The sequence below is a fragment of the Ambystoma mexicanum genome, chromosome 6p, assembly GCF_040938575.1.
Source record: "Ambystoma mexicanum isolate Mex_15411 chromosome 6p, UKY_AmexF1_1, whole genome shotgun sequence".
Taxonomy (NCBI): Eukaryota; Metazoa; Chordata; class Amphibia; order Caudata; family Ambystomatidae; genus Ambystoma; species Ambystoma mexicanum.
Genome location: NC_090935.1, coordinates 414,056,705 through 414,082,391, shown reverse-complemented (window position 1 = coordinate 414,082,391; position 25,687 = coordinate 414,056,705). Strand labels below are relative to the sequence as shown.

The window sequence follows — 25,687 nt, the reverse complement described above, 5'->3', positions numbered from 1 at the left end:
TCCTCCCTCCCAATCTACCACAATGAATCTCTACAGGCGTCTGAAGCTATTCCTCCCTCCCATTCTACTGCACCGATCCTGTACAGACGTCCAAAGCTATTCCTCTCTCCCATTCTACTGCACTGCTCCTGTACAGGCTTCCGAAGCTATTCCTCTCTCCCATTCTACTGCACCGATCCTGTACAGGGTTCCGAAGCTATTCCTCTCTCCCATTCTACGGCACCGATCCTGTACAGGCTTCCAAAACTATTCCTCTCGCCCATTCTACCACACTGAATCTCTACAGGCGTCTGAAGCTATTCCCCCCTCCCATTCTACCGCACTGCTCCTGTACAGGCTTCCGAAGCTATTCCTCCCTCCCATTCCACTGCACCGATCCAGTACAGGCTTCCAAAGCTATTCCTCCCTCCCATTCTACCGCACTGCTCCTGTACAGGGTTCAGAAGCTATTCTTCCCTCCCATTCTACCGCACTGATCCTATACAGGCTTCCAAAGCTATTACTCTCTCCCATTCTACCACACTGATCCTATACAGGCATCTGAAGCTATTCCTCTCTCCCCTTCTACCTCACTGATCCTATACAGGTTTCCTAAAATATTCCTCTCTCCCATTCTACCACACTGATCCTCTACAGGCGTCTGAAGCTATTCCTCTCTCCCATTATATTGCACCGATCCTGTACAGGCTTCCAAAGCTATTCCTCTCTCCTCTCTCCCATTCTACTGCACGGCTCCTGTACAGGCGTCTGAAGCTATTCCTCTCTTCGATTCTACTGCACCGATCCTGTACAGGAGTCCAAAGCTATCCCTCTCTCCCATACTACTGCACCGCTCCTGTATAGGCTTCTGAAGCTATTACTCTCTCGCATTTTACCACACTGATCCTCTACAGGTGTCTGAAGCTATTCCTCACTTCCATTTTACCACATTGATCCTATACTGGGGTTTGAAGCTATTTCTCGCTCCCATTCTACCACACTGATCCTATACAGGCTTCCAAAGCTATTACTCTCTCCCATTCTATCACACTGATCCTATACAGGCTTCCGAAGCTATTCCTCCCTCCCACTCTACCGCACCGATCCTGTACAGGCCTCCGAAGTTATTCCCCTCTCCCATTCTATCACACTGATCCTATACAGGCTTCCAATGCCATTCCTCGCTCCTATTCTACTGCACTGATCCTCTACAGGCTTCCGAAGCTATTCCTCTCTCCCATTCCACCGCACCGATCCTGTACAGGCCTCCAAAGCTATTCCTCTCTTCCATTTCTACCACACTGCTCCTATACAGGCTTCCAACGCTATTCCTCGCTCCTATTCTACTGCACCGATCCTGTACAGGCTTCTGTAGCCATTCCTCTCTCCCATTCTATTGCACCGATCCTGTACAGGCTTCTGAAGCTATTACTCTCTCCCATTCTACCACACTGATCCTATACAGGATTCCAATACTATTACCCTCTCCCATTCTACCACACTGATCCTCTATAGGCGTCTGAAGCTATTCCTCTCTCCCATTCTACTGGACCGATCCTGTACAGGCTTCCAAAGCTATTCCTCTCTCCCATTCTACCACACTGATCCTATACAGGCGTCTGAAGCTATTACTCTCTCCCATTCTACTGCACCAATCCTGTACAGGCTTCTGAAGCTATTCCTCTCTCCCATTCCACCATACCGATCCTATATAGGCTTTCAAAGCTATTACTCTCTCCCATTCTACCACACTAATACTATACAGACGTATGAAGCTATTACTCCCTCCCATTCTACTGCACCAATCCAGTACAAGCTTCTGAAGCTATTACTTTCTCCCATTCTACCACACTGAACATCTACAGGCATCTGAAGCTACTCCTCCCTCCCATTCTACCACACTGATCCTATACAGGCGTCTGAAGCTATTCCTCTCTCCCATTCTACAACACTGATCCTATACAGGCTTCCAAAGCTATTACTCTCACCCATTCTACCACACTGATCCTATACAGGTTTCCTAAGATATTTCTCTCTCCCATTCTACCACGCTGATCCTCTACAGGCGTCTGAAGCTATTCCTCTCTCCCATTCTACTGCACCGATCCTATACAGGCTTCCAAAGCTATTCCTCTCTCCCATTCTACTGCACTGCTCCTGTACAGGGTTCCAAAGCTATTCCTCTCTCCCATTCTACTGCACCGATCCTGTACAGGCTTCCAAAGCTATTACTCTCTCCCATTCTACCACACTGAATCTTTACAGGCATCTGAAGCTATTCCTCCCTCCCATTCTACTGCACCAATCCTATACAGGCTTCCAAAGCTATTCCTCTCTCTCATTCTACTGCACTGCTCCTGTACAGGGTTCCTAAGCTATTCCTCTCTCCCATTCTACTGCACCGATCCTGTATGGGCTTCCAAAGCTATTCCCCTCTCCTATTCTATCACACAGAATCTCTACAGGCGTCTGAAGCTATTCCTCCCTCCCATTCTACCACACTGAATCTGTACAGGCGTCTGAAGCTATTCCTCCCTCCCATTCTACCACACCGATCCTATACAGGCTCCCAAAGCTATTCCTCTCTCCCATTCTACTGTACTGCTCCTGTACAGGCTTCCAACGCTATTCCTCGCTCCTATTCTACTGCACCGATCCTGTACAGGCTTCTGTAGCCATTCCTCTCTCCCATTCTATTGCACCGATCCTGTACAGGCTTCTGAAGCTATTACTCTCTCCCATTCTACCACACTGATCCTATACAGGATTCCAATACTATTACCCTCTCCCATTCTACCACACTGATCCTCTATAGGCGTCTGAAGCTATTCCTCTCTCCCATTCTACTGGACCGATCCTGTACAGGCTTCCAAAGCTATTCCTCTCTCCCATTCTACCACACTGATCCTATACAGGCGTCTGAAGCTATTACTCTCTCCCATTCTACTGCACCAATCCTGTACAGGCTTCTGAAGCTATTCCTCTCTCCCATTCCACCATACCGATCCTATATAGGCTTTCAAAGCTATTACTCTCTCCCATTCTACCACACTAATACTATACAGACGTATGAAGCTATTACTCCCTCCCATTCTACTGCACCAATCCAGTACAAGCTTCTGAAGCTATTACTTTCTCCCATTCTACCACACTGAACATCTACAGGCATCTGAAGCTACTCCTCCCTCCCATTCTACCACACTGATCCTGTACAGGCGTCTGAAGCTATTCCTCTCTTCGATTCTACTGCACCGATCCTGTACAGGAGTCCAAAGCTATCCCTCTCTCCCATACTACTGCACCGCTCCTGTATAGGCTTCTGAAGCTATTACTCTCTCGCATTTTACCACACTGATCCTCTACAGGTGTCTGAAGCTATTCCTCACTTCCATTTTACCACATTGATCCTATACTGGGGTTTGAAGCTATTTCTCGCTCCCATTCTACCACACTGATCCTATACAGGCTTCCAAAGCTATTACTCTCTCCCATTCTATCACACTGATCCTATACAGGCTTCCGAAGCTATTCCTCCCTCCCACTCTACCGCACCGATCCTGTACAGGCCTCCGAAGTTATTCCCCTCTCCCATTCTATCACACTGATCCTATACAGGCTTCCAATGCCATTCCTCGCTCCTATTCTACTGCACTGATCCTCTACAGGCTTCCGAAGCTATTCCTCTCTCCCATTCCACCGCACCGATCCTGTACAGGCCTCCAAAGCTATTCCTCTCTTCCATTTCTACCACACTGCTCCTATACAGGCTTCCAACGCTATTCCTCGCTCCTATTCTACTGCACCGATCCTGTACAGGCTTCTGTAGCCATTCCTCTCTCCCATTCTATTGCACCGATCCTGTACAGGCTTCTGAAGCTATTACTCTCTCCCATTCTACCACACTGATCCTATACAGGATTCCAATACTATTACCCTCTCCCATTCTACCACACTGATCCTCTATAGGCGTCTGAAGCTATTCCTCTCTCCCATTCTACTGGACCGATCCTGTACAGGCTTCCAAAGCTATTCCTCTCTCCCATTCTACCACACTGATCCTATACAGGCGTCTGAAGCTATTACTCTCTCCCATTCTACTGCACCAATCCTGTACAGGCTTCTGAAGCTATTCCTCTCTCCCATTCCACCATACCGATCCTATATAGGCTTTCAAAGCTATTACTCTCTCCCATTCTACCACACTAATACTATACAGACGTATGAAGCTATTACTCCCTCCCATTCTACTGCACCAATCCAGTACAAGCTTCTGAAGCTATTACTTTCTCCCATTCTACCACACTGAACATCTACAGGCATCTGAAGCTATTCCTCTCTCCCATTCTACAACACTGATCCTATACAGGCTTCCAAAGCTATTACTCTCACCCATTCTACCACACTGATCCTATACAGGTTTCCTAAGATATTTCTCTCTCCCATTCTACCACGCTGATCCTCTACAGGCGTCTGAAGCTATTCCTCTCTCCCATTCTACTGCACCGATCCTATACAGGCTTCCAAAGCTATTCCTCTCTCCCATTCTACTGCACTGCTCCTGTACAGGGTTCCAAAGCTATTCCTCTCTCCCATTCTACTGCACCGATCCTGTACAGGCTTCCAAAGCTATTACTCTCTCCCATTCTACCACACTGAATCTTTACAGGCATCTGAAGCTATTCCTCCCTCCCATTCTACTGCACCAATCCTATACAGGCTTCCAAAGCTATTCCTCTCTCTCATTCTACTGCACTGCTCCTGTACAGGGTTCCTAAGCTATTCCTCTCTCCCATTCTACTGCACCGATCCTGTATGGGCTTCCAAAGCTATTCCCCTCTCCTATTCTATCACACAGAATCTCTACAGGCGTCTGAAGCTATTCCTCCCTCCCATTCTACCACACTGAATCTGTACAGGCGTCTGAAGCTATTCCTCCCTCCCATTCTACCGCACCGATCCTATACAGGCTCCCAAAGCTATTCCTCTCTCCCATTCTACTGTACTGCTCCTGTACAGGCTTCCAACGCTATTCCTCGCTCCTATTCTACTGCACCGATCCTGTACAGGCTTCTGTAGCCATTCCTCTCTCCCATTCTATTGCACCGATCCTGTACAGGCTTCTGAAGCTATTACTCTCTCCCATTCTACCACACTGATCCTATACAGGATTCCAATACTATTACCCTCTCCCATTCTACCACACTGATCCTCTATAGGCGTCTGAAGCTATTCCTCTCTCCCATTCTACTGGACCGATCCTGTACAGGCTTCCAAAGCTATTCCTCTCTCCCATTCTACCACACTGATCCTATACAGGCGTCTGAAGCTATTACTCTCTCCCATTCTACTGCACCAATCCTGTACAGGCTTCTGAAGCTATTCCTCTCTCCCATTCCACCATACCGATCCTATATAGGCTTTCAAAGCTATTACTCTCTCCCATTCTACCACACTAATACTATACAGACGTATGAAGCTATTACTCCCTCCCATTCTACTGCACCAATCCAGTACAAGCTTCTGAAGCTATTACTTTCTCCCATTCTACCACACTGAACATCTACAGGCATCTGAAGCTACTCCTCCCTCCCATTCTACCACACTGATCCTATACAGGCGTCTGAAGCTATTCCTCTCTCCCATTCTACAACACTGATCCTATACAGGCTTCCAAAGCTATTACTCTCACCCATTCTACCACACTGATCCTATACAGGTTTCCTAAGATATTTCTCTCTCCCATTCTACCACGCTGATCCTCTACAGGCGTCTGAAGCTATTCCTCTCTCCCATTCTACTGCACCGATCCTATACAGGCTTCCAAAGCTATTCCTCTCTCCCATTCTACTGCACTGCTCCTGTACAGGGTTCCAAAGCTATTCCTCTCTCCCATTCTACTGCACCGATCCTGTACAGGCTTCCAAAGCTATTACTCTCTCCCATTCTACCACACTGAATCTTTACAGGCATCTGAAGCTATTCCTCCCTCCCATTCTACTGCACCAATCCTATACAGGCTTCCAAAGCTATTCCTCTCTCTCATTCTACTGCACTGCTCCTGTACAGGGTTCCTAAGCTATTCCTCTCTCCCATTCTACTGCACCGATCCTGTATGGGCTTCCAAAGCTATTCCCCTCTCCTATTCTATCACACAGAATCTGTACAGGCGTCTGAAGCTATTCCTCCCTCCCATTCTACCGCACCGATCCTATACAGGCTCCCAAAGCTATTCCTCTCTCCCATTCTACTGTACTGCTCCTGTACAGGGTTCCAAAGCTATTCCACTCTCCCATTCTACCACACTGAATCTCTACAGGCGTCTGAAGCAATTCCTCCCTCCCAATCTACCACAATGAATCTCTACAGGCGTCTGAAGCTATTCCTCCCTCCCATTCTACTGCACCGATCCTGTACAGACGTCCAAAGCTATTCCTCTCTCACATTCTACTGCACTGCTCCTGTACAGGCTTCCGAAGCTATTCCTCTCTCCCATTCTACTGCACCGATCCTGTACAGGGTTCCGAAGCTATTCCTCTCTCCCATTCTACGGCACCGATCCTGTACAGGTTTCCAAAACTATTCCTCTCTCCCATTCTACCACACTGAATCTCTACAGGCGTCTGAAGCTATTCCTCCCTTCCATTCTACTGCACTGCTCCTGTACAGGCTTCCGAAGCTATTCCTCCCTCCCATTCCACTGCACCGATCCAGTACAGGCTTCCAAAGCTATTCCTCCCTCCCTTTCTACTGCACTGCTCCTGTACAGGGTTCAGAAGCTATTCTTCCCTCCCATTCTACCGCACTGATCCTATACAGGCTTCCAAAGCTATTACTCTCTCCCATTCTACCACACTGATCCTATACAGGCATCTGAAGCTATTCCTCTCTCCCCTTCTACCTCACTGATCCTATACAGGTTTCCTAAAATATTCCTCTCTCCCATTCTACCACACTGATCCTCTACAGGCGTCTGAAGCTATTCCTCTCTCCCATTATATTGCACCTATCCTGTACAGGCTTCCAAAGCTATTCCTCTCTCCTCTCTCCCATTCTACTGCACGGCTCCTGTACAGGCGTCTGAAGCTATTCCTCTCTTCCATTCTACTGCACCGATCCTGTACAGGAGTCCAAAGCTATCCCTCTCTCCCATACTACTGCACCTCTCCTGTATAGGCTTCTGAAGCTATTACTCTCTCGCATTTTACCACACTGATCCTCTACAGGTGTCTGAAGCTATTCCTCACTTCCATTCTACCACATTGATCCTATACTGGGGTCTGAAGCTATTTCTCGCTCCCATTCTACCACACTGATCCTATACAGGCTTCCAAAGCTATTACTCTCTCCCATTCTATCACACTGATCCTATACAGGCTTCCGAAGCTATTCCTCCCTCCCACTCTACCGCACCGATCCTGTACAGGCCTCCGAAGTTATTCCCCTCTCCCATTCTATCACACTGATCCTATACAGGCTTCCAATGCCATTCCTCGCTCCTATTCTACTGCACTGATCCTCTACAGGCTTCCGAAGCTATTCCTCTCTCCCATTCTACCGCACCGATCCTGTACAGGCTTCCAACGCTATTCCTCGCTCCTATTCTACTGCACCGATCCTGTACAGGCTTCTGTAACCATTCCTCTCTCCCATTCTATTGCACCAATCCTGTACAGGCTTCTGAAGCTATTACTCTCTCCCATTCTACCACACTGATCCTGTACAGGATTCCAATACTATTACCCTCTCCCATTCTACCACACTGATCCTCTACAGGCGTCTGAAGCTATTCCTCTCTCCCATTCTACTGGACCGATCCTGTACAGGCTTCCAAAGCTATTCCTCTCTCCCATTTTACCACACTGATCCTATACAGGCGTCTGAAGCTATTACTCTCTCCCATTCTACTGCACCAATCCTGTACAGGCTTCTGAAGCTATTCCTCTCTCCCATTCCACCATACTGATCCTATATAGGCTTTCAAAGCTATTACTCTCTCCCATTCTACCACACTAATCCTATACAGACGTATGAAGCTATTACTCCCTCCCATTCTACTGCACCAATCCAGTACAAGCTTCTGAAGCTATTACTTTCTCCCATTCTACCACACTGAACATCTACAGGCATCTGAAGCTATTCCTCCCTCCCATTCTACCACACTGATCCTATACAGGCGTCTGAAGCTATTCCTCTCTCCCATTCTACAACACTGATCCTATACAGGCTTCTAAAGCTATTACTCTCACCCATTCTACCACACTGATCCTATACAGGTTTCCTAAGATATTTCTCTCTCCCATTCTACCACGCTGATCCTCTACAGGCGTCTGAAGCTATTCCTCTCTCCCATTCTACTGCACCGATCATGTACAGGCTTCCAAAGCTATTCCTCTCTCCCATTCTACCACACTGATCCTATACAGGCTTCCAACGCTATTACTCTCTCCTATTCTACCACACTGAATCTCTACAGGCCTCTGGAGCTATTCCTCCCTCCCATTCTACCGCACCAATCCTATACAGGCTTCCAAAGCTATTCCTTTCTCCCATTCTACCACACTGATCCTATACAGGCTTCCAAAGCTATTCCTCCCTTCCATTCTACCACACTGATCCTTTACAGGCTTCCAAAGCTATTACTCTCTCCCATTCTACCACACTGATCCTATACAGGCGTCTGAAGCTATTCCTCTCTCCCCTTCTACCTCACTGATCCTATACAGGCTTCCTAAAATATTCCTCTCTCCCATTCTACCACACTGATCCTCCACAGGTGTCTGAAGCTATTCCTCTCTCCCATTATATTGCACCGATCCTGTACAGGCTTCCAAAGCTATTCCTCTCTCCTCTCTCCCATTCTACTGCACGGCTCCTGTACAGGCGTCTGAAGCTATTCCTCTCTTCCATTCTACTGCACCGATCCTGTACAGGAGTCCAAAGCTATCCCTCTCTCCCATACTACTGCACCGCTCCTGTATAGGCTTCTGAAGCTATTACTCTCTCGCATTCTACCACACTGATCCTCTACAGGCGTCTGAAGCTATTCCTCTCTTCCATTCTACCACATTGATCCTATACTGGGGTCTGAAGCTATGTCTATCTCCCATTCTACCACACTGATCCTATACAGGCTTCCAAAGCTATTACTCTCTCCCATTCTACCACACTGATCCTATACAGGCTTCCGAAGCTATTCCTCCCTCCCACTCTACCGCACCGATCCTGTACAGGCCTCCGAAGTTATTCCCCTCTCCCATTCTACCACACTGATCCTATACAGGCTTCCAATGCTATTCCTCGCTCCTATTCTACTGAACTGATCCTCTACAGGCTTTTGAAGCTATTCCTCTCTCCCATCCTACCGCACCGATCCTGTACAGGCCTCCGAAGCTATTCCTCTCTCCCATTTCTACCACACTGATCCTATACAGGCTTCCAACGCTATTCCTCGCTCCTATTCCTCCTATTCTACTGCACCGATCCTGTACAGGCTTCTGTAGCCATTCCTCTCTCCCATTCTATTGCACCGATCGTGTACAGGCTTCTGAAGCTATTACTTTCTCCCATTCTACCACACTGATCCTATACAGGCTTCCAACACTATTACCCTCTCCCATTCTACCACACTGATCCTCTACAGGCGTCTGAAGCTATTCCTCTCTCCCATTCTACTGCACCGATCCTGTACAGGCTTCTGAAGCTATTCCTCTCTCCCATTCCTCCATACTGATCCTATACAGGCTTCTGAAGCTATTCCTCTCTCCCATTCTACAACAACGAGCCTATATAGGCTTCCAAAGCTATTACTCTCTCCCATTCTACCACACTGATCCTATACAGGCTTCCAACACTATTACCCTCTCCCATTCTACCACACTGATCCTCTACAGACGTCTGAAGCTCTTACTCCCTCCCATTCTACTGCACCAATCCAGTACAAGCTTCTGAAGCTATTACTTTCTCCCATTCTACCACACTGATCCTATACAGGCGTCTGAAGCTATTCCTCTCTCCCATTCTACAACACTGATCCTATACAGGTTTCCTAAGATATTCCTCTCTCCCATTCTACAACACTGATCCTATACAGGCTTCCAACGCTATTACCCTCTCCCATTCTACCACACTGATCCTCTACAGGCGTCTGAAGCTATTCCTCTCTCCCATTCTACTGCACCGATCCTGTACAGGCTTCTGAAGCTATTCCTCTCTCCCATTCCTCCATACTGATCCTATACAGGCTTCTGAAGCTATTCCTCTCTCCCATTCTACAACAACGAGCCTATATAGGCTTCCAAAGCTATTACTCTCTCCCATTCTACCACACTGATCCTATACAGGCTTCCAACACTATTACCCTCTCCCATTCTACCACACTGATCCTCTACAGACGTCTGAAGCTCTTACTCCCTCCCATTCTACTGCACCAATCCAGTACAAGCTTCTGAAGCTATTACTTTCTCCCATTCTACCACACTGATCCTATACAGGCGTCTGAAGCTATTCCTCTCTCCCATTCTACAACACTGATCCTATACAGGTTTCCTAAGATATTCCTCTCTCCTATTCTACCACACTGAATCTCTACAGGCCTCTGGAGCTATTCCTCCCTCCCATTCTACCGCACCAATCCTATACAGGCTTCCAAAGCTATTCCTTTCTCCCATTCTACCACACTGATCCTATACAGGCTTCCAAAGCTATTCCTCCCTTCCATTCTACCACACTGATCCTTTACAGGCTTCCAAAGCTATTACTCTCTCCCATTCTACCACACTGATCCTATACAGGCGTCTGAAGCTATTCCTCTCTCCCCTTCTACCTCACTGATCCTATACAGGCTTCCTAAAATATTCCTCTCTCCCATTCTACCACACTGATCCTCCACAGGTGTCTGAAGCTATTCCTCTCTCCCATTATATTGCACCGATCCTGTACAGGCTTCCAAAGCTATTCCTTTCTCCTCTCTCCCATTCTACTGCACGGCTCCTGTACAGGCGTCTGAAGCTATTCCTCTCTTCCATTCTACTGCACCGATCCTGTACAGGAGTCCAAAGCTATCCCTCTCTCCCATACTACTGCACCGCTCCTGTATAGGCTTCTGAAGCTATTACTCTCTCGCATTCTACCACACTGATCCTCTACAGGCGTCTGAAGCTATTCCTCTCTTCCATTCTACCACATTGATCCTATACTGGGGTCTGAAGCTATGTCTATCTCCCATTCTACCACACTGATCCTATACAGGCTTCCAAAGCTATTACTCTCTCCCATTCTACCACACTGATCCTATACAGGCTTCCGAAGCTATTCCTCCCTCCCACTCTACCGCACCGATCCTGTACAGGCCTCCGAAGTTATTCCCCTCTCCCATTCTACCACACTGATCCTATACAGGCTTCCAATGCTATTCCTCGCTCCTATTCTACTGAACTGATCCTCTACAGGCTTTTGAAGCTATTCCTCTCTCCCATCCTACCGCACCGATCCTGTACAGGCCTCCGAAGCTATTCCTCTCTCCCATTTCTACCACACTGATCCTATACAGGCTTCCAACGCTATTCCTCGCTCCTATTCCTCCTATTCTACTGCACCGATCCTGTACAGGCTTCTGTAGCCATTCCTCTCTCCCATTCTATTGCACCGATCGTGTACAGGCTTCTGAAGCTATTACTTTCTCCCATTCTACCACACTGATCCTATACAAGCTTCCAACACTATTACCCTCTCCCATTCTACCACACTGATCCTCTACAGGCGTCTGAAGCTATTCCTCTCTCCCATTCTACAACAACGAGCCTATATAGGCTTCCAAAGCTATTACTCTCTCCCATTCTACCACACTGATCCTATACAGGCTTCCAACACTATTACCCTCTCCCATTCTACCACACTGATCCTCTACAGACGTCTGAAGCTCTTACTCCCTCCCATTCTACTGCACCAATCCAGTACAAGCTTCTGAAGCTATTACTTTCTCCCATTCTACCACACTGATCCTATACAGGCGTCTGAAGCTATTCCTCTCTCCCATTCTACTGCACCGATCATGTACAGGCTTCTAAAGCTATTCCTCCCTCCCATTTTACCACACTGATCCTCTACAGGCGTCTGAAGCTATTCCTCTCTCCCATTCTACTTCACTGATCCTGTTCAGGCTTCCAACGCTATTCTTCTCTCCCATTCTACCGCACCACTCCCATACAGGCGTCCAAAGCTATTACTCTCTCCCATTCTACCACACTGATCCGATCAGGTTTCCTAAGATATTCCTCTCTCCCATTCTACCACACTGATCCTCTACAGGCGTCTGAAGCTATTCCTCTCTCCCATTCTACTGCACTGCTCCTGTAAAGGCTTCAAATACTATTCTTCTCTCCCATTCTACCGCACCACACCCATACAGGCGTCCAAAGCTATTACTCAGTCCCCATTCTACCACAGAGATCCTGCCTTCCAAAGCTATTTCTCTCTACCATTCTACCGCACCAATCATGTACAGGTATCTGAAGCTATCCACTATCCCATTCTACCACACTGATCTTGTACAGGGTCCTGAAGCTATTCCTCTCTCCCATTCGACTGCATTGCTCCTGTACAGGCTTCAAAGGCTGTTCTCTCACTCCCCTTTTACAGCACTGCTCGTGTACAAGCTTCCAAAGCTATTCATCTCTATGATTCTACTGCACTGCTCGTCTACAGGCTTATGAAGCTATTCTTCTCCCATTCTACTGTACTGCTCCTGTACAGGTCCCCAACGCTGTTCCTCTCTCCCATTCTGCTACAATGTTACTGTGTAGGCTTCCAAAGCTATTCTCGCTCTCATTCCATACCGGTGTATTTTTATTAGGACGAGATAATATGGTAAAACCTGCTTCTGCAATTGACAGCTCTGCACTTGAGAAATAGATCAGCCAATACCGGCAAGATAAATGATTGCTGTTGAATGCAGTATCTGCACATTTGCCATGCGTACCGTAAATCAGTGGTATTGCTTTCCAGTTCAGTGACCCCTGCACTTAAAACATCCTGGCTACAACCTGGCCACATCTCCTTCAAAGCACCCAATAGCAAAAAGGTTTCCACAATGAAAATTTGCAATGGCAAATATTGCGAACATGCAAACTGAAATATTTTAGGTGGATCATGGAGGAAATCCAGAAACCATCTGACAGTCAGTTGTGCTTTTTCATTTGTAGTAATGGATACATGCAATTTAAAATGCAGCATAAAAGGTGCAGGGACCCATCAGGGGATATCTTCTAAGGCCTGGTGTTCAAAAACATGATGTGCTCTGGTTTTATCTTTTCCCATACAATTCAGAATATGAAATTCAAGGCATTACGAGCGCCGCCCCCCAAAATAAAAGATCAGCATTGTCACCTTTTACAAATAAACAGTACATTTCTTTTTCATTAGTAAATCTCGTCTATAATAAACTGTCCCGTCTTTTTCCTGACTTTTGGAGGGTACCCCACATTTTACCCTGATATATCCCTCATCCCGTTCCTCGCCCACTCACACTTTTCCCTGAGCCCACGTCATTGTTTCATTGTTCTTTGTTAGTGCTACCGAGTTTGATTTGAAAATGCAGTTTGTTATAATGTACTTGTTAAAAACAGAGGAAAGGAAGGACCAGCTTCGTTGAAGGGACGAAGGGCTTTGCAAAGGACTTTCAAAGCTGTGAGCTCCGTATTGGGAACCCTTGACGCGAACAAAGATGTCCGGACATATTTACTGTGTGGTGCATTCTGCAAATTGGTCTGGCCGATGCATTCTGCTCTGGTTGGGGTTTCCCGACCAGCCAGACTATGAAACACGTGAAAAGAGCTTCCCCATGCTCTAGAAGGAGGAGAAGAGATAGTTGCAGAGATCACAGTAGCATGTAGTTTGTTAGAGACATTCGGCAACTATTCACCTGAGGATTTGTATGTGATATAATAGAGAACTGGCCATTGCAAGGATCTAAGCAGTCAGCCACTGGCACTGATGGAAAGTTGGAAAGTGCCTACTTGCATGCTGGAAAGAGGAATTCCCACTAGCAACCCTTCACTCATAACAGTTATCATGTTCAACCAACGTCCAATGAAATCCACTCAGCCCAGAATTCAAGAATGATCACCTCTAAATTGATATAACCAGAGACGCAACTGATTACCATTACCATATAAGGAAAACACAGGAGTCTAAACAGTGGATTAGTCTAACCAGATTTTTACAAGAGGGGAGGTAATGTCCAGGCCTGCTCAACCAGATAAAGTAAGGCACGGGATGAAAAGAAAAAGGTATGGATTAAGGCTGACCTTACATGAGTCTCCTGTGTACCTTCCAATATATTATATCGATATAAGGGCCTGTAGCAGTAGGGGCTCTGCATTTTAACAGGTTCATCATTTCACCATGCACATGTTACCATGGGTTTGAACTGCAACTGAGGCCCAGGGTCTGAAACTCATTACTAGACTCAAGAGTGTGAGTCTCAGGCAGAATTAAATAGATGCCAATGCACAGAGCACAGGATTGAAACTGCACGTTGCTTCAGGATGATGTTTCAATGAACTGAGCTGCACTGAATATAATACTTACATACATTAACATACTAATTTAACCCAAACCCAAATAACATGTAACTGACTCCCTTAATAACATTTATTGCAAATTAGTCCATGATGAAACAAGCTTAATGCAGATTGGGAAAATGCATGATGCTCTGGAAATGGAAATTTAAATGTGCATGCTGACTCTGTGCTGTTTGATAAACTAAATAAACATGTGAAGATCCATTCTACTGAAAACAGGGCATTGTATAAGAGCAGTGAAGAGATATTCATGCAAAAAGAGCAGAATTGGGGGTTGCATTGAGCAGTATGTAAAGCAGCCATTTCAAAGTAGGTGTGAGGCACATCTTTCTAGCAATAAGTCAGCAAGCAATAATTTTTGGAAAAGCATTTAGCCAAACCAGCAAAATGGGTTTAGTTTTAGAAGCATTTAGTACAGTGTGCTGCCATTTTAAAATGCAGAAAATGTGCATATTTTACAATTTGGATGTTTTCATCTGTGTGGAACTGCATTGGAAATATATAATTAACTAATCCTATACTAATTTGTCCCACTATATATGAACTGTTCTTCTAATATATAATACAGTTCATTAAACACAGTGAAACCCATTCCATTTTAGTGTTCTTCTATGGAGAGGAGAAAAATGTGTGACAGGAAAGGAAACAAACAGTTGCTTTGCTGGGCTGAAGTCTCCATTGTCCTGACAGTGCAGGACATCCTTATAATTTGACTGGTAAATGAAGGGGTGGAAAAGCTGATGTCAAGAGAGAGGATTTTTAATGAGCTGAGCTGAAAAAAGTAGGCAGAGCTGTTTGGAATCTGAATGCGAACAGCCAGGGATTCAGGTGCTGCTGATGTCTCTTTGAATGGGTGCTCGGTGAATGCAGCTTTGAACACATAAAAAGGACTGTTTGCTAGCATTGAAACCAGAGGAGTTCCGAATTCTGCCTGTGAGCTGTGAGGTCACGCTGATAAATCCTGACGGCAAGAGCTTTAAACTTCACCTGTCTGGGTGAGTGAAGTTAAGTGAGGAGTACGTCGGTGGCTGACATGTAATTAGATTAGCTTAGGGTACTGAAGTTATAATAAGAAATGGTGTATTTTTTATATGAAATGTGTCAGATTTCTCTCTGCATAGTGGCTATTGCGAAGTGCTTGTTTCTGTTGTTTTTTTTTCTTCTCTGTTATCTTTTGTAGGCTCGATGCTGTGACAAACTTGGTAAGAGCAAATGATTGTAACATCACATAATGTAACCTTGTTGTCATGATTGTGTAATACATTGTCTACTGAAAGTATATTGGGTGTTTCTGTTATGCTTTATTTCATGCGCCTATTGGTTATTCTTCAAGGGAAAGGGAAATTATAAGGGTTTGATGTTCATGCTGGAGCGCTAAAGCATTTGCCATTTTATCACCAGTGCTAAATAGTAAACAAGGAAGCGCATATATATATTTCTCTGCAAGGTAGGAAGGCGTGTGGATGTGTTTTGAATGCGCTTTTCTCTCTATGCCAAGAAGAGAAAGCGGTGCCTTAGAGCACATAGATTACTGAATGTATATAAGTAATTAACACAAGTTACATACAATAAGTGGCATTCTGAATAAACTCACTGTGTTCCCTAAAGTTGCTAGGTCCACAGAGTACCTGCAGACAGCTAAAGGTGGGTCACAATTACAATGAGGGAAAGTTTGTTCTATGATGGGGCCATAGTATAAAAAGTCATGCTCACCACTATACCACAAAAATAAGGTAATTCTAAAAATACCACCAAAAATAAGATACCACTACAATTACCACTAATATAAGATAACAATATGCTATCATCAATATAGGTAAATACTGAACTATCTCTAATGGTAAGAACAGTTTACCACCAATATGCCGCCAAATTGTTACAGTAAGAAAATACTGCCAAATCCAGAAATTGCCTGCTAATCCAATGACAAATTCTGGCAAGGACACAGCAGTGCATTCAGGGGCCCATTCTCTCTAATTCATGCCATCCTAATGTCTCAGACAGATGGCACACATAATGATACACACACTGACATCTCACATAGAGTCAGGAGATTATTATGAATGAGTACACGTTCAGAGGCAAGTTCAGGGTTACCACTGGCCTATGCACAATCTCATAGCTGTGGTGTTGGATTGAACTATGTGCGGGCAGAGAAGAGAGACCATCAATACAAGTTATGTGGTCCGTCATGAGCACGCTATTGATGTTCAAGGGTTTTCATCTGCCATGAGAAATATTGTCTCAATCTGTGAACAATAACAACTCCTTGAACATGGAACCAGAACAAGAAAGATTTGCAACGTATGAATGCACGTGTTTAGATGCCAAAGGACCCCATGGCAGCCAGGTTTTTCACTTTGCATACTGGCCCTTGGGAGTTTCCTGCTTCCTATTAGAAGTATTTGCCTACATGTCACAGCATGCAAAGTAAAAACCAAGGACTGGATTGAGGTGTTATGCATTAGGTGAGGCCACTTGGCAGAGTTCCATGGCATTACATTAGGCTAAATCCACCAGTATGTCTCAGAATGGTGAATGGCATCAATGTGCAGAATATTTTATCTGTTTAAAAATGAGGGAGGAAGCATCGCCATTCCACCCTACATTATTTTCCTTCACTATTCAATTGCCATGGTTCAATGCACATTTCTTGTTCAATGAAAAAAATGATGCTGCAAGCACTGATGCTTTTAAGAGGGAAAGTTAGCATAGAGCTAGCTACATGCCGTGCTTAGGTGTGTAGGATTGTTTAGCGTGTTTTGGGAGCACAGAGCGCAGCACCACTGCACAGGATCGATGTGTAGCATGTTTTTTTGAAGTGCAGCGCCACTGCATGGGTTTGGTGCATTGATATAATGTGGTACAGCAAGACATGTGTTATTGAGCATTTCTATGCAGCACCACTGCATGGGTTTAATGCAATTGCTTCAAGCTATGTGTTGCCAGTGCAACCTATGGACATGTAGATGAAAACAGGCTATGCAGTAAAAAACAATTTCCACATATAAAATGCAAATAATTTTTTCACAGTTAAAAGCATATTTTTACCTGAAAACCTCTGTTGCAGGAGACACATTTGAGGATGAATGAACTAACCTCATTAACAAAAAACTAACACGCTAACTCATTAATAACATAATGCGTTCTCCAGTGCAAAATGAATGGAAAATGACAGGCTCTGAAAGTCATTATTTAAACGCACATTCCGTTTTTATTTCTTTTTGCTCTGCTGCTCTGTCCACAGTAACTGCAGGAAGCAAAGTCCTCGAATAAGCATGAAATCAGTTTGCTTACAGTTGCAACTGTATAAGCCAAGCCATTGTGTGCAGAGGGTGTTTAGGGCATGATAGAATTTTATTGGTTAGGATCCTTTGGTAGGAGGTAACCAGAGTCTTCTTGTATAATCTCGAGGAAGAAGCTGGGGAGAGACATCTTGACACAGCTCGGAGAAGGACTGGATTGATAGCTGGGGATGCCTGATTCCTAAAGCAGATTCAACTTGGTTTCAGAGAATGGAATTTCCAGTCAACAAGTCCCAGTTTGAGTGACAGCAAATGCTTGTCCTTACTGGGTGAACCCCTCCAGACGGCGACCAGCCAAAGAAGTTACATGCTGAACAAGCCTGGTAATTATCTCGCTGAAGTGTGGGGGCTGAGTGTGTGCGAAAATATTCAGTCAGTGTAGGAAAGGAGATTCCTGTGCTTTACCCACGTGTTTAATGTTGCAAATTGAATTCTTGTTCCCCGCCACTCTCTTCTCAGTGTATCACAAATAATGCTGTTACTGTGCTATTTCATTTATTTCTGTAAAAAGAGTGAGATTGTGTTTAAATGCAACTTTTATGATACACAGAAATATCTGAAAGCAGACGGGTGGTGTGTTTTATTTTCTCTTTCCTTTGTGCATTTACCAATACAGTGCTGATGATGTGGGGAGATGTTTAGACAGTGCAATTGTCATTTTTAAGGTAGCTAAAAATAAGATTTGGCTGCAGCTGTGTGCACAATGTCATTCAGTATGAGCAATTATAACTAACTGTGTGTGTTCTAGTCTGCCGGAGGTCTATGAGTCAGCAGAAAGGGAGGCCCTGGACATAGCTCACCAGACGTAAATAAGTTGGTGATAGATACCGCATGATAGCTCGCTGCCATAGATAAGACAGCGAGAAATTGCCCATGGTGGCACACTAAAAATGAAAATGTGGTGTTCCTGAAATGCAAGCCTGAGGTCTCTCTAGTGATTACACGAAAAATCTAAACAAAAATAAGGGGTTCTGGATATTGGGGCCACAAATAAAACAAAGGAATTATGCTCACCAAAAATACCACCAACCACGCATACCAACCACGTATACCAACCACGCATACCAACAGCGCATACCAACAAATGTATACCATCTAAATATGTCTGTGTATTGAAATAATACATATCCACTGTATTATTATTATACATAACCCAATCTGAATACAAGGAGTGATTGTTGCTAAATTATTTTTCGGCGGTAAGAAAATACCACCCGGCCCCAAATCTACACAAAATACCCAACAGGTGCTTTGCTCAAGGTAGAGTTGCCCAATGATATAACTACTATCAGCAAGGACAATGCAGAAGGTGCTCTCTTATTGGTTAAAAGAGAATCTGCATTCCTTTCCGTCAGCACATTACTGCAGTTCCTAAGCCAACCACTCCAACGAGAGGGCAGCATTGCTACAAGGTGAAAGAGAAGCCTAGACTTGCCAGAGCATATGATATGATAGGTTATTATAACACGCTTAATACCCCGAGGTTTCTAAGCGCAGACCCGGGTTGCTCTGTGTCGTCTTGCTTCCAAGGCAGGCACATTGCCGTTGAGCTATCCTCCCGAGACAATTTCTATTCCCCGCCTTCTAGCAATTAAGCATATTTGGTGTTTTCTAGCCATACCAATAAGAAGCCAGAAACATTAACATGTTTCTGGATATACCCTACAATTTCCTGCTCTACCACACTCTGCAAACTGGTATGCATCATCCATACATTGAAAACATTTGATAAACCCAACTTTTTGCAGATATATATTAAGTGACGAAAACATATACTTGGAAGTCAATGTTCCAATATTTAGACTCAATACACAAGACCCATAACAGAGTGTGAATGCTGTGTGGCTTGGCTGGGCCACAGACGTGTGGTTAGGAGGCAGTGTTTCCAAGCACATCTCATTCAGACTACATCATACATTAAAGATTCTAATGTTATTTTATGCAGAAGTGCATCAAAGCTTACTTGCAACGTCTGTCATGAAAAAAATCTTCTCATTTCTCTAAAGCTATATTTTTGTCTGGACTCCATTTACAGCCTTGCTTATTGTCATTGGCAAACCCTGGGCATTAGTGTCTTCTCTGTGATTGGCCGCAGATGGCCCTGACTGGTCCCTGATGGGTTTCCAGAAAGAGGAGACATTGGCCCCCTAACCTTATGAACATGTGCGCTGAGTAAACATGAAGCAAATACATTGTGCAGCATGTCTTTCTAGTTTCCATAGTAGGTGACGGAGCAAGTGCTCTTTCCATTAAACCGCCTATATTTGACAGTATTATTGGGGGGAGGGACGGTCCCTTATTTTCCCACTACCAAGCAGGTGTCTCCAAGCCAACGGGACACCGATTTTCCAGGCCTCGACTTTCATTTGTATAAGGGGCTTGCAAATACTTCTGGCATTATACTCACCCAAGACAACAACTCCATGGCCGCCAAGGTTTGCTAAAGGAAAGAGACAGAGTGGACATGACGCGGGGTCTTCTGCTCCCTTCACTCAGGTGATCATCATTTGGTGCGTCGACGACAATACGTGGGGACATAATGCGATGTCATCAATGCGCCACTTCGTGTATTTTTAGACCTGCATCACATAATGCATCCGCTCTCTATTGAAATGCAATAGCAGGAACGTGAGCAGATGCATGCGTTTAGCCAATGCAAGGAAAGAGTTCATTTTAAACCCAACGTAGGCACGCTTGCACTGAATCATATTATATTAACTGAGCAAGACACATTGTTAAAGCGCACACGATTGGAATATAATGCAAACAGAATACCTCTTTCTTGCTGACGTTCAAATGCAGTAGCTTGTCTGATTGCAATTTCTGCTCATTACCATTCTGTGTGGAAGGAGAGAAAAACAACATTAGAGCCTTCAGGCTGTAGATCACGAAATCCATCTACATGCGAACGCCATGACCCCAGGCAAGCCATCACAGAGCAAATGGAACCTTTTGCAAATTGTCTATGAAAGGAATGGGTTTTTAAAATGAGAAATACAGCTGAGCAATGCTTAAAAACGAAAAGACGTTCATTGGTCGATATGCCGAGAATACGCAGCAGCCCTGTGGACTGATGGCATCTCTAGCCATCCATGCGTAGGAACATGGAGTCCTAGTGCGCTGGGTGATGCTATAATACTTCCACCGATTGCATGATCAGTCAGTATCATGATGTACATGGGCACAACGCAAAAGATCTTCACGTGGCAGGGTTGCTGGTCATGTGTATCTCCCCACTGCCATTGTGGTGCTTCTAGATACCTTGCAATTGGGCCATTTGTCATGTTTTAACGCTCCCTCTGCACGTCAGGATCTGGAATGCATCCGCTCTCCAAAGCTTTGACGTGTTCTTTTTATGGCAGTGCTGCTACGAAACACCGGGTACATTGTAAAATAGCTGCCCATGGTTGCCGTCTTATGTTTCGTGCATTGATATATTAAGTTATGTTATCTCATGCCATAACATGCAGCTATGTTTTGTTATATTATTCATTGTTGTTGGATGCTATGCCAGTGTATGGTAAATCATGTTATGCTATCTCATTCCATAGTATGCCGTGATGTTTTGTTATATTATTCTTTGTTGTTGGATGCTATGCCAGTGTATGGTAAATCATGTTATGCTATATCATGCCATAACATGCAGCTATGTTTTGTTATATCATTCATTGTTGTTGGATGCTATGCCAGTGTATGGTAAATCATGTTATGCTATCTCATGCCGTAGTATGCAGTGATGTTTTGTTATATTATTCTTTGTTGTTGGATGCTATGCCCGTGTATGGTAAATCATGTTATGCCATCTCATGCCATAGTATGCAGCGATGTTTTGTTATATTATTCATTGTTGTTGGATGCTATGCCAGTGTATGGTAAATCATGTTATGCTATCTCATCTATCTCATGCCATAGTATGCAGTGATGTTTTGTTATATTATTCTTTGTTGTTGGATGCTATGCCAGTGTATGGTAAATCATGTTATGCTATATCATGCCATAACATGCAGCTATGTTTTGTTATATCATTCATTGTTGTTGGATGCTATGCCAGTGTATGGTAAATCATGTTATGCTATCTCATGCCATAGTATGCAGTGATGTTTTGTTATATTATTCTTTGTTGTTGGATGCATTGCCAGTGTATGGTAAATCATGTTATGCTATCTCATGCCATAGTATGCAGCGATGTTTTGTAATATTATTCATTGTTGTTGGATGCTATGCCAGTGTATATTAAATCATGTTATGCTATCTCATGCCATAGTATGCAGCGATGTTTTGTTATATTATTCATTGTTGTTGGATGCTATGCCAGTGTATGGTAAATCATGTTATGCTATCTCATGCCATAGTATGCAGTGATGTTTTGTTATATTATTCATTGTTGTTGGATGCTATGCCAGTGTATATTAAATCATGTTATGCTATCTCATGCCATATCATGCAGCTATGTTTTGTTATATTATTCATTGTTGTTGGATGCTATGCCAGTGTATCGTAAATCATGTTATGCTATCTCATGCCGTAGTATGCAGTGATGTTTTGTTATATTATTCTTTGTTGTAGGATGCTATGCCAGTGTATCGTAAATCATGTTATGCTATCTCATGGCGTAGTATGCAGTGATGTTTTGTTATATTATTCTTTGTTGTTGGATGCTATGCCAGTGTATGGTCAATCATGTTATGCTATCTCATGCCATAGTATGCAGTGATGTTTTGTTACATTATTCTTTGTCATTGTATGCTATGCCCGTTTATGGTAAATTGTGCTCTGCTATCCCATGTTATAGTACGTAATGCTGTTTTGTCCCGAGTGGGACGGGTATGCCCAGACGTGGGTCCCGTGCCTGCTGGGCCTAGAGACCCAGCTACTCCTCACTAATGAGGCCCAACAAGGCCGAAACATGTTTGTGGATGCTTGTGGTCTCGTGCAGAAGGGATGTGAACTAGCAGTTCGGGATGGACTGCCCCTTTTGGGGTAGGACCAAGCCTGATTTGCATATGTTTTTCTCCCCTTCTGCAATGCATTGGCAGGCTGAAAAATGATGGTCTGGAGGGTTGCCCAGAGCTATGCCCGTGGCTATGATTAATTCAAAACCTTCCAGCCAACACCTTTTTTGTTTTACTAAAGTCCATCCCGAGTGGGACGGGTATGTCTAGTCACTAATCTAGTCTTAAGTCTCCAGTACCAGCCTCCATAACATTGAGCCTCAAGGACACACCTCAAGACCAGAGCTGTGTCAATGGTTATGAATGATTTAAAACCTTCCAGCCATCATCTTTCTGTTTTGCTTATTTAGTAAGTAACCTACAGTTGTTTTTGTTAGATGGGAGATAGAGGGGAAGGATGCATTGCAGGTCACAGTAACTGCAGGCTTTTTATTTTTTAACTAAAAAGCAGCAGCTCTGTTGACATCACCCCTCTAAAATGCCCATTGTATTACTTTCTTTAGTCCTTTACATGTTGCCTAATGGCAGCCTCCTCCAGCTTCTAAGCACTGGAACAGGAACTGAACCCAGGTTGCACTGCATCCTCTTGTTCCCAAAGCATGCATGTTGCCCCCAAGCTATCCTTCCAAATATATTTTTTTTTGCTTGAAGAAGCAACAGATGGTTTACTTCAAAGGCGGAGGACACCTTCATGTAAATTAATTATCTCACATTGTGTTTATCTACAGTGTGCCTGTGATGCAAGTCTGGAAGATCTGGGTCAAGTCGCACAGTGTCCAAGCAGGATTGGTGGCAGAAGCCACTGGTGCACGCCCCTCTCATCACAGGCCCAGTGGCTCACTGGATGTGCAAAACAGACCTCGAGAAACACTGAGATTTGCGTTCATGCTGTGCTGTCACTGAGTACTTCAGGCTGCTGTTACCCATTCCCAACTAGTTAGAGCTAGCCCCCACACCCTTCCTGTTTCTACAGTACTGGGTATGAGCTGCACAGACAGCCCTGCCTCTGAACTCAACCATTCAGTATTCTTCACTAATAGACTGCCAACTTGTTAGTGATGGCAGCTTCATGGTTTTTCCTGCATCCATGTGTTAGGACAGTTTTTCTGAAATACAACTAAGGGCTTAGTAAAAGCATTCAACTGGGGCAGTACAAGATTCCACTCTTAGGATAAGGATGTACCACCTGAGTTCATGGTAGTGTAGACAGAGCAGCCAGGCTAATCTTAGGAGGGAGAGAGGGCTGTAGAATCAGTACAAGTGAAATTGTAATACAAATGGTCCAAAGAAACACTGAAACACTATGTATGCAAAGATAAATGATTTATTTAAATACAGGTAGAACCAGATACATCTAGGGGTAAATAAGTACTATCACACATTATATGTAATAATTATAAAAACACAACACTACACGTGATGGTATACAGACCAACGTATACATCTTCTTTGGAACACCTAACAGTAGTTCTAGGGAAGTCAAAACCTTTTCATGCACATTCAGTATAGGTCACAACTATTCTTGGGGAGTAAAAAACAATGGTTACTTTCACAATTACATTCAGTAATGCAAGGGCCGTACACTCTACCAGTTGTACAGTCACTCTCAATACAAATCACATAATCAGCCAACTGGACAATATATTTTTTGCGAATAGTGGAACACATATTTCAGGTACAGTAAAAACCTATAACTACTTTTGTGATAACACATAGTTATACTCGGTGAGTAAAATCTAAGGATGTAATATTAAATTACAGGTGCTTTTGAGATCAGTGAAACACATATTGAGATAAGCAGTAACTCTGGTAACTTATTTTCGGATGGCACACAGCTAACTCAAGGTAAGTAAAACCCATATACTTTTTTAATCTCACAAGGAGTCCAGGTTAGATATTTCCCAACTATACAAGTGACTGATGTAGGACCTATAAGGGACAGTTAGAACCACAGACTCTGGGTTAGATAGCACAGGGAAAGTAAACCCTAATGTTACACTTTACTAAAAGACTCAAAGTTATTCTAGGTAGGCAACAACCTAACACAGACTTATCCTGGACAGGCTAACAGCAAGTCAGGGGAAGCAAGACCCAGTTGGGGGATACTCATACAATTATCCTAACAGGACTAATCTGGTGATACCAACAGTTGTAGGACACTCATACAATTACCCTGCAGGAATAATCTGGTGAAACCAACACATTACTTTGGGAAGAGGCACAATCTAATCGCAGGTGAGTAATATACCTTCAGATCTACTTTCTATTAGAATGGCAAAACAGTTTCTAAGGAAAGAAAGAGGTTAACCATACTTTTAAGAATAGTGCATCACACATCCAAGGTAAGTAAGAGCTTTTGTAACTGTTCACTCTTAGAGTTACAGTTACCAACCAACTCTTTTACAAGTAAGTAACTTTTAAACACTTATTTTCTTTTCTAGGCAAAAGGCCCAATCCCTTAAATGTATTTCCGTTATTCTTGGAGCATGAGTGTTCTCAGTGGCAGAAGGGGGATCACTAGGATCTAGTGTCCAACAGGCAGTGTCAGGATAGGTTCTTAAGTAACAAAAGTCAGAGTTCCTTAGGAAGACTAGGCAAACAGGTGAGTTCTTTATTTCTAAAGTTATAAGAGTGTTTAGGGGCTTTGCAGAAGACACCCTAGCAGGATTCTAGCAGTGGGACTGGGTGCACTGGATGAGAGGCCTTCCCATCACAGAAAACACCCCACAGCTACACAGAAATCCTAAGAGACTTAAGGTAAGTGCATACCCAAGCCAACACAGTACCTCAGCATTGAAGGAAACTTTGCAGCAGGAGGACGTCAGGGTCTGCAGCTAAATACCCGGTCAGTGGATTCTTTGTCATGCTGACT

The 25,687-nt window shown here is 44.2% G+C and overlaps 1 protein-coding gene across 3 annotated transcripts in view; it reads right to left on the bottom strand.

Annotated features, from left to right (window-relative positions):
* GHR (growth hormone receptor) overlaps positions 1-25,687 on the bottom strand; it is a 1,187,134-nt gene that overhangs the window by 651,536 nt on the left and 509,911 nt on the right. For 2 of the 3 annotated variants that reach the window (XM_069627212.1, XM_069627211.1), the window contains one exon: positions 20,639-20,701. The exons of the other annotated variant lie outside the window; for it this stretch is intronic. The gene's annotated coding sequence lies outside the window, so the exon portion shown is untranslated. The remainder of the gene's footprint in view (positions 1-20,638; positions 20,702-25,687) is intronic. 3 annotated transcript variants of the gene reach the window in all.